Below are 10015 nucleotides of genomic sequence, written 5' to 3'. Positions count from 1 at the left end.
CCTTGTGCCCATGAGAAGAGTCTTCTCTTCTCATGAGGTGGCCAAAGTATTGGAGCCTCAGCTTCACAATCTGTCCTTCCAGTGAGCTGATTTCCTTAAGAACGGATAGGTTTGATCTTCTTGCAGTCCATGGGACTCTCAAGAGTCTCCTCCAACACCATAATTCAAAACTCTAGTAAGGGGTAAACAATCGTCTGTCCATAATCACGGGGTCACACACCTCCATCTCTGGTTCATCCCTTTTGAGGCCTGGACCAAGCCCAAATTGACAATACATTAAAGAGTGTCTCACTCCCTATAGGGTGGATAGATCACTGGGATAATAAGGTTGAGTGTTTGGAGTTGCCTCGTGTCCCCACAATCCAACTCTACTCAGAAGAGAGCATTCAGCAGAGCAGTCCCTGCATGACAGAACATCTTCTCTGTGGAAGTGTGGTTTGGATACCGACATTGTATGGATTTTGGCCTGTCATGAAAACATTCTTATTTCGCCAAGCATTTCCACGGCATTAATTTGATCTAGTCACTTTGATTACTCTGCCGTTTAATTTACGGTGCAAGCTATTCTGTGTTTTATTTTGCGGTAAATCAGTTAGATCTATGATTATGGGTGATGCACAAATATTTTAAATAAATAAACACATTACAGTTAATGAGTGGGATCTATGCAAGAGCACAACAGCCGCCTCCGCCCACCCCAATCTTATTTTGTGCACCAGACAGGGACATTTCCCCATGTCCTACAGGCTCTTAGGACATTCACCGCTGGTTTCCCTTTTAGGGCATCATCTTTTCCCTCTTTTAAAAATGTGTTTTAATACTTCATGGGAAGTATTTATTGCATTGTATTGCACTCTTCAAGAGCCCCGAGCACTAATTGTACTTCATCGTGTTCTGCGAAAGGCCCCCCCAGGTCATCATTGTCAGCAAGTCTCATTCATCATCTGTGCCATAAACAGTACTGTTGGGTGAAATGGATGAGGCTCAGCTCTCTTTGTCACTGATGAACTTTCCTCATGTTTCCAGTGCACATGCCCCACTGAGCAGCCTCTTCATCAGCAGAAACAGGAGCTGTGCCAAAAAACAAATCCATTCAATTTTGCTGTTATTGGGGGCCAGGTGTCCTTTTCTGGATGTCCTTATAAGTGTTCCAGGAAAACATTTCTGGGTGGAATTCAACGTTGCCTGCAGTGCAAGCATTTCAGCCTCCCAGACGGAATGATCTCAGCACTCCCCTCCCTGCACTGTTCCAGGGGTTCTCCCACCCACCCGACACTAATTTCAGATGGGGGCATGTGGGGAAGGGGTAGTAAAAGCCCCATTGCACAAGCAGACATCTTTACACATGCCTTCTGCTGATGGGGCTCAAAGTGAATCCTTCTCTCTATTTCTTATTTTTTCTTTCACCCATGGCTTACACAATATAGGTAGCTGTTTCCTCAAAGCATGGTGTTTTCAGACTTCAGGGAAATATTCAGAGGTACACAAACGAAGGGGGCAGGTCCAGTAGCGACTGGTCAGGTGGCATGGATGGGGTTGCATTGCTGATCTGGCTTTGCAACACTGATGTCAGGGACTGGACTGAGGGGGACAAGACTGAGGAGGAATAGTGGAGACCGCCCTCTGAACCTTCCAGAGAAGAAGAAGGCAGTATTGAATTACAGCAGTGGTTTGAGGAAGGTCACAGCTCAGAGACAGGTGAAAAGATGAGTTGGGAGGTGCTGGGAGGAGAGAAGGGGGAGACAGAGGCAGAGCAGCCATCTGACACATTATCACTGGAGAGCATTTCTGACCCTTCTCCCAGAACCTGGCGTGCATTGAAAGTGGAAGAGCGAAGGACACAATTAACCCTGATGGCCACCATAAAGGGAAGTGCTTTTGCTAGGAAGGGAGGGGGGAGGAGCTCAGTTGGAGGAACGCCATTAATCTAAGAGGCAGTGTACATGAGCCTCTTGCTGTGAATTACTGAGTAAGAACTTCCTTGTCTACTTCCTTGGCTGTCTGCCGTGAGAGGGGAGAGGATCGGAATTCACTGAAGCCTGACAACTATGCATTGTGGCTGATTACCAAGAGGGAGGGTACAAAGAGAAGGGGACGACAGAGGACAAGATGGTTGTACAGTGTTCTCGAAGCTACGAACATGAGTTTGACCCAGCTGTGGGAGGCAATGGAAGACAGGAGTGCCTGGTGTGCTCTGGTCCATGGGGTCATGAAGAGTCGGACACAACTAAACGACTAAACAACAAGAACCAAGAGGGAGAGGGACAAAATACATGTTTAACCTCATACCAATGGGAATCCCAAGTCATCACTGGTGATCCTTTATACAGATCCTGCTATTTTGCTTCCTGGCCTATTTATGTATGATTGTCAAAACCTGCTCTCCATCTTTGACTCTGAATCATCCACTCACTCATTGGCAAGGACCCTGCAGAGGATGCATAATAAGACACAGAGACAAGATAGGCTAACATTGGAACTAGGTTTCTGGAGACAGTGGCTCTTCAGATACTGGTGGGCTCCAATTCCCATCAGTCCCAGCCAACATGGCCAACAGTCAGGAATGATGATGATATGATGATGATTTATTGAATTTAAATTTCCAATATCCAGAGGTGTCAGGGCGGTTCCCAGAATAAAATCAAATTATGAAACTAAAATACATAATCAAAATAAAAACAACAACAATCCAATAGCCACATTTTAAAAGGGCATGGGATGTCAATCAAATCAACCAAAGGCCTGGTTAAAAAGGAACATTTTTGCCTGGTGCCTAAAGGTGTATAATGAAGGCGCCAGGCGAACTTCCCCGGGGAGAGGATTCCATAGACGGGGAGCCACTACAAAGAAGGCTCATTCTCATGTTGCCACCCTCTGGACCTCTCGAAGAGGAGGCACACGAAGGAGGGCCTGAAAAGATGATCTCAGGGACCGGGTAGGTTCATATGGGAAGAGGCAGTCCTTGAGGTATTGCAGTCCTGGGCCATTTAAAGTTTTATGGGTCAAAACCAGCACTTTGAATTGGGCCCGGAAACAAATTGGTAGCCAGTGCAGTCAGACCAGGATCGGCGTAAGATGCTCAAACTGTCTTGCTCCAGTGGAAGCTGCAGTCTAACAACTGGAGAGCTACATTGTCTTCACTCTAGCTGGGTAACACAAGGACGTACATTTTAAACTGAAGGAGATAGGGATGAGGAGCACAGTTACCCAGATAGAAGGGCAGGCTTTGCAGCAGGTGTCTGCAGGTGAATAGTTCTCTTCCAGTGATGACATTGCCCCAGGAAGGAGAAAGCTGCCACTGATACCACTGCTCCCTCATGCTCCTTGCAATGTTCCACTTGCATTTCATGAGCAAGAGATGATGCAAGGTTTGTGTCGCGAGTTCCCGCCTCCCACCAGTAGAAATAAAGACACAAGACACCATTATTTAGGTTAATGGGCTAAAATTGGCCACAACTTTCTTGGTTACAGGTGATGAGCGGTATTGGCTTAGGCATTGGTCCTAATCGACTATCCGGCTTCCGTCTGTCTGCCTGAAGGCCGGGAAGGGTTAACACCAGCCGGGGGAGCCCTACTGATGCACATCAACTAGGCACTCCCCCAGGGTCACAGCTCGGGGGCGTGCCTTGGGCCCTGGCCTCCATAGGCTTCGGGCGGGGCCACACCCCCCGGAATCCTTTACCGGACTACCCTTCACTAACCGGAAGAGGTGATGGAGCTTCTCCCCCCCATTCATCCACATAACAATACCCTGACCAATGCCTAACCGCCAAACCTAGGAAATTGTGACGATTTGCTATTGTCAGGGAACTGCCATCTGAGGAGCAGGAGGTGAAAGGGCTCACAGAGGGTGAGAGAGACCATTCAGCTGAGGAGGGAACCAGCAGGGGGAGAAGTGGAGTTCCAAGGGAAAGTGAGTCGGAGGGAGGGCTCAGAGACACTTCCAGCGAAAATAGTGGGGAGGTTTCAGGACCTCCCATAGGGACACCTACTCCTCGCCGGAAACTGTCACGCCGAGAGTCCAGAAGACGCGTTTCCGTTAAGGAGCTTTTATGCTGGAAGAAGTTCCGTAAACGCCCACTGTCCGATTCTACGAGCGACTGATGGAGCCATGCTTAAGGAGCTCCGTCACAGACAGAGGTTTGTGGACTTAGCCAAACTCTGAGGGACTAGGATTTTACGCACAAGCAGCTCACCATCCCATCACAGCTATGAGGTAGGCGACAAAACCAAATGGCTGGTGCCAATTTGCCAAGTGAAAAAAATTCTACCAGTCCTCTTAACGGTGACCAACCGAAGTCCAGAGCAAGGTCAAAGGAGAAACCTTGAAGGGCGGGCGGGTGGGAAATTCACCCAGCTGATCAGCGGCAAAGAGGAAGATCGTCTGCCGTGCTTGCCTTAAATGCGGCAAGCCACACCCCCTGAGCCAGCCGATTGGCTGGCCAGGGGGATGACGCACCAGAGGATTCCCCTGATAGCGTGGGGCTGGAAGCGTGAAGCCCGCAACACCACCTCCTCCCGAGGTCGGAAGTGGCTTTCTGCTGCAGCAGCAGGCAAGGCTGCGAGGTTTGGGAGAAGAATGGAGCTCTCTAGCCTAGGGATGGCCAAATCTGTCATTTTCGGTTCCCCCCAGTTTCTCCTTCTTCCAGTCATTCACATCAGCCAGTGATTTTTTAAATAATAATTTTTTAAAAATCACCAGCATTTCCATGCACATTTTTGGTTGTTATTTTCATGGACTCTTGCACTTTTAAAACGCACGCTTTATCCCCGTATATGCATTTGTGTACATATTATTTGGCTTACGTGGCATTGCAAATTTCAAATAAGTGCAGATTTTGAAGGATGGCTGCCTTGCAGCTCACATATTGTTTCAGAAAGTGCAAATTAGGGAGCTTCGCCTTGAGATGCGAAGCAAATTGAACCCAATGTCGCAAGGAGCACACGGAAGCTTGGGTAAATGTGTTGCCTTGTTTAGAGTTGTACGGCCCAGATAATAAAGGGGGAGGCCGAAGCATCAACATGACCCTCTCCACTTTCTAGCAAAACACTTGGAGCAATCTTTGCAGAAAGGTTAAATAACATCAGACAACTACTCTGTAATTTGGACTCAGCTGGTAACTTTCTCTGCTTCAGCTTACGCTGCCTGGGCTGATAGCATCCATATAATTTCTTCTGACAAAAAATTGCTACCCTTTGAGTTGATCCTTGTAACTGAAATCCATTTCCTCCACCTCAGCCCTTAACCACAACAACAACAAACCAGGCACAATACACTACTTTCCCAGGTGGGTAAGTTGTAATTTTAGTGCTGAGAGTGCACTGAGAGTATCTTCTCAGGATAGCATACTTTTGTCTAAGTTGTATGAGCAGGGTACTCATAGGTTTCCCTCTTCCCGCAGAGCCACTTTTCAAAAAACTGAAAGTCGGAGTTCAGAAAAGTAATGTTCCATTTTATGACCTTGTTGACACGTTGTGGTTGCAGGTGTGCAGTTCTTAAGTCTCCCTTAAATACAAAGCAGCGCTGCAATTGTAGAATGGTAACCAATCACCTGCCATCACACTGATAAGGGTGATGTTACTCCCAATTCCTGTTGTATAAAAATGCAAGTCATGGAGATGACAAAAACATAGGGTTTCTGGTCAGATGCTTTCAAGATGATCTTAACTCATAGGCTTCCAGTTGCCGTTTTGTTTTTAAATTTGTGTGCATTTAAAAGTACCACCATAGGCAAATGTTGGTTGCTACTGAAGGGGGAAGGAATGGGTTCTGTGCAGTCAGTCTGAAACTGGACCCAAAATCCTCATTTTTCCTTCTCCAAGGGAGCATTTCTAAAATGCATTAACTTGAGCTTTTGAGTCAATGTATAAACAGAAACCCAGCTGTATAAACAAGTGCTCAAAGCCCTCTCCTTTATCAGTCCGTGACAGCAATGGATGACCTTGCCAGTTCCGTGGAGCAGGGATGGCACGTCTGGGTCTTATCTTACATCCTGACCACAAAAAGATGCACAGATCTTGTCAGGTCTGACAAGAGACCCGGGAACGGTGCCAGGAGTGTTCTTAGAGTTGGTGACCTCCTGCCCCAAGATAAGAGTGTAGGAACAGGAACAACCTTTTATGGTCAAGAGTACCGGAACAGGAATATCTGTTTATGGTCATGGATGTCAGCTTGCGTGTATGAGCTGACGTGGTTGGATTCCTGGGGAAGGGGGGAGAGGGTGCCTGGAGGATATATATACTGCATGAAATTTCTCATTTCTTTGGACTTGCTGTGAACTGACCACGCAAGTGCCTTCTGCTATCCGGGGAGCAGAATAAACTCTTTCTCTGAATCAACCTTGGTGTCATTTGACTCCTTCCTCCCTGTTCTGGGAGCAACACTCACTCTACCATCGGTAAAGTCTAAAAAGGCTACACTACTGCTCTCAGGAGAGATGCTTGGGATTCTCCTTGGGTGTTTTCTGGCTGTTCTCTCATTTTGAATTTATCTTAATGTCTTCCATCCACGAGCATTTTATTTGTCACCAGGTGTCATGAGGGTATCAGCTGTAATAAATGGCAGTCCATAGAATTCACATGTAGAGGTCTATAATCCCAAATGGTGCTACCTAATCAAGGAAAGAAAAGCACTTTATATGCATTGGTGTCACACATTCATGTAAAATGTCTGAATAGAACATCACGGCTCCATCACACTTAATGAACACCCACTGGTTGATTTGACTGTGCTGATCTTTAATCTTACACCTGAAAATTCATTCCTCCCTTGCTCTTTTTTATCTGCACTGTCATGTGATAAGAGATCACATTTATTCCATTTATTTATAAATATATTTATTTATTTATAGTCTCCAGCAGGCCATGGGAAATGTGCAAACAACGACTGAATTTTGTACATTCTCTGGCCATCATGCATAATCCCCAACAGGCATCGCAGAATGTGCATATCTCGGCTGAATTCCGTACATTTAATTTTGATGGGAGAAAGTGGAGTGGTAAACAGCAAGAGGTGCAAAAGATTATTCTAATAAGATGTGCCGAGCTAAATCCCTGCAAGTTTCTAACTGAACAGTTCAGTAGCCAAGGCTAGCCAAGTTTGCAGACTGTGGCTTTTGAGCAAACAGCAAACAAGAACGGAATCTTTAATAGTTAAACAGATACAATTTCCTCCGAAGAACAATTTGAAACGTACAGGGATTTAGCTTGGTGCTGCTTATTAAAATCATATTTTGCAGCAGTGTGTTCTGTTCTGTTCTGTTCTCCCACAGCATTACTGTGGCCCGCTTTACACTTGCCAACTATTTATAGGACCATATTCCTGACCACACTCTTCGGGCAGACGCAAACCTTCGCGTATCCACTCTAAATAAACAGGCAGGTTAGAGCCGAGTGAGTTGTGGAGCTGCATTTTGTCGGATGCTTCTGAGATGTGTTTTCTCTAAATGACCGTTAGTCCCTTGAGCATTGCAGCGTGAGGCAAGTCTTTTCCTCTTTGCTTGCATTTCTGGCTAAAGCATCCCTTTATCATTCCTTCCTGATATAGAATGCTTTCTTTCAGTTGTAAATATTGCATGAAGGCATGAAATATGAGGAGAGAGGCAAAGAGAAACCAAAGCCACCTCTGCAAACGCAAACCCGAAATGGAGTCTGCTTGTCTGGTTTCCTTTATTATGGTCAGTGGAACACGGCCATCCTACACAGGTATCGATTATTTCTCCTCTTGAAGCTGGAGAGATCATAGCTGCTGGAAATGTATGTGCTGTGCAGCAGATCTTGGTTAATTCCAGGGTTTATAAGGTGCTCTATGTCATCATAGACACAGGTGGCGCTGTGGGTTAAACCACAGCCTAGGACTTGCCGATCAGAAGATCAGCGGTTCAAATCCCCATGACGGGGTGAGCTCCCGTTGCTCGGTCCCTGCTCCTGCCAACCTAGCAGTTTGAAAGCACATCAAAGTGCAGGTAGATAAATAGGTACCGCTCCGGCGGGAAGGTAAACAGCGTTTCTGTGCGCTGCTCTGGTTCGCAATAAGCGGCTTAGTCATGCTGGCCGCATGACCCGGACGCTGTACGCCGGGTCCCTTGGCCAATAAAGCGAGATGAGTGCCTCAACCCCAGAGTCGGTCACGCCTGGACCTAATGGTCAGGGGCCCCTTTACCTTTACCTTTATGTCATCATCATCATCACCTGTCAGTTCCCCCCTGTTAACTGCTGCAATCCCATCTAATGGTAGGGCCAGTCTTGCCTCTGGCTTTACCTTTGCTTGTCAACCCTTGTCAACTTGAACTGGAGCCTGATCTTTAGCCTGTGTCAGGGACTGGCTGGACATGGAGGAGTGGTGGGAGGTCCTAGCCAGAGAACCCCCTGTGGAAGCATCAGAAGAGGAAGGTTCAGACTCAGGAGAGTGGTGGTGGGTCACTTAAGATAGGGCAGGAGACGAAGTGTCAGGATGGTTGGATGCTGAGCCACTACAGACTTGAGTTAGAGAGATGTGCAATCTGCACACATATAAAGAACGCTGTGAGAATGCTTTTTATTAAAAAAAGTTTTGAAAAATACATTGCATTTGGCATAGCTCACCATCGCCATCTGGTGTCACATTTGTATATTTACAACACATTTAAGCGTTTTATTTGGAGCTGTATAGCTGAGTCCGGGATGCGGGTGGCACTGTGGTCTAAACCACTGAGCCTCTTGGGCTTGCCGATAGGAAGGTCAGCGGTTCAAATCCCCATGACAGGGTGAGCTCCCGTTGCTCAGTCTGTGCTCCTGCCAACCTAGCAGTTCGAAAGCACGTCAAAGTGCAAGTAGATAAATAGGTACCACTCCGGTGGGAAGGTAAACGGCGTTTCTGTGTGCTGCTCTGATTCGCCAGAAGTGACACGACCTGGAAGCTGTACGCCGGCTCCCTCGGCCAGTAAAGCGAGATGAGCACAGCAACCCCAGAGTCGTCCGTGACTGGGCCTAATGGTCAGGGGTCCCTTTACTTTTATAGCTGAGTCCAGAGAGGAAAAAGAAGCAGCTGAGAAGAAGGTAGTGTAAGAGACTGGGCAGAGGAGGAATGGTGGAGACAGACTCTCCATCCTGACCCTTCCAGGGAGGAGGAAGAGGAAGACAGTATAGATTTACATCAGGGGTTTGAGGGAGGTCGCAGCTCAGAGGCAGGGGGGGGAGGAGTTGGGAAATCATGGGAGAGCCAGAGCAGCTGGCTGACATGTTGTCTCTAGAAAGCATTCCAGACCCACCATCTCCCAAAACCCAGCGAGCCTTAAAAGTAGGAGAGCAAAGAGCTTGAAGACAGAGGGCAAGTAGCAGCACCCATAGAAGTGATGGATGAGCGTGGGAGAGATGGAGGGTGGCGATTCACTCAGGACAACACCATTATCCAAGAGTCTGGGTTCTATAGCCTCTCTCTCTGTAAAGTTTGACATAAAAAAAGAACTGTATGAAATTTTTCCTTGTCTTTATACTTTCCTGGGCAATGAGCCAGGATCCGCTGACAGTACCCTAACAGCAGAGAGCAATAGCCATTCAAATTACATACTTTCCAACCTTTCTTGAGAAAGGAAATGTGGTTGTATGAATCCGTCCCAAATTCACACATAGTTGATTATTTAATGGGTACAGGGTTACAAATGTATATTTATTGGCCTCAGCTTGATGGGTTACAAACTGGCAAACTAATCTAAAACTTTTCCCCAATAGTAAAAGTTAATATATCCCCCAAATAAAACTATCACCTGTTATGGAGATCCATCTTGACAGGCCAGAGATGCAGTCTGACTGTTAACTGCTTTGCTTTACCAAGACTTAAAGCATATCCTCTTTGTGACATCACACATGACATCAGAATGGCATGTTTGCATTCAACCTAGACTATCTCCATGACAACGGCAATGGCCAGTAAACTTCTGCAGCCAAGTAACCATCAGCCTGACTACCCAGTTGCTTCTATCTTGTCTATTAGATGTTTATTTTTTGCTCTCATAATCATAGCCTGAAGAAGAGTGGT

General features: G+C 46.7%; 1 long non-coding RNA gene across 1 annotated transcript; it reads right to left on the bottom strand.

Annotated features, from left to right (window-relative positions):
• Positions 1-808: 808 nt before the first annotated feature.
• On the bottom strand, positions 809-9800 carry LOC128417875 (uncharacterized). The gene is made up of 2 exons (XR_008331577.1): positions 9744-9800; positions 809-1071 (listed from the first exon to the last, which is right to left on the bottom strand). It is a non-coding gene; the product is annotated as an uncharacterized LOC128417875 (long non-coding RNA).
• Between the last annotated feature and the right edge of the window lie 215 nt (positions 9801-10015).

The sequence above is a fragment of the Podarcis raffonei genome, chromosome 7, assembly GCF_027172205.1.
Source record: "Podarcis raffonei isolate rPodRaf1 chromosome 7, rPodRaf1.pri, whole genome shotgun sequence".
Taxonomy (NCBI): Eukaryota; Metazoa; Chordata; class Lepidosauria; order Squamata; family Lacertidae; genus Podarcis; species Podarcis raffonei.
Note: the sequence above shows the minus strand (reverse complement) of the source record. Positions and strands in the feature narration are given on the sequence as shown.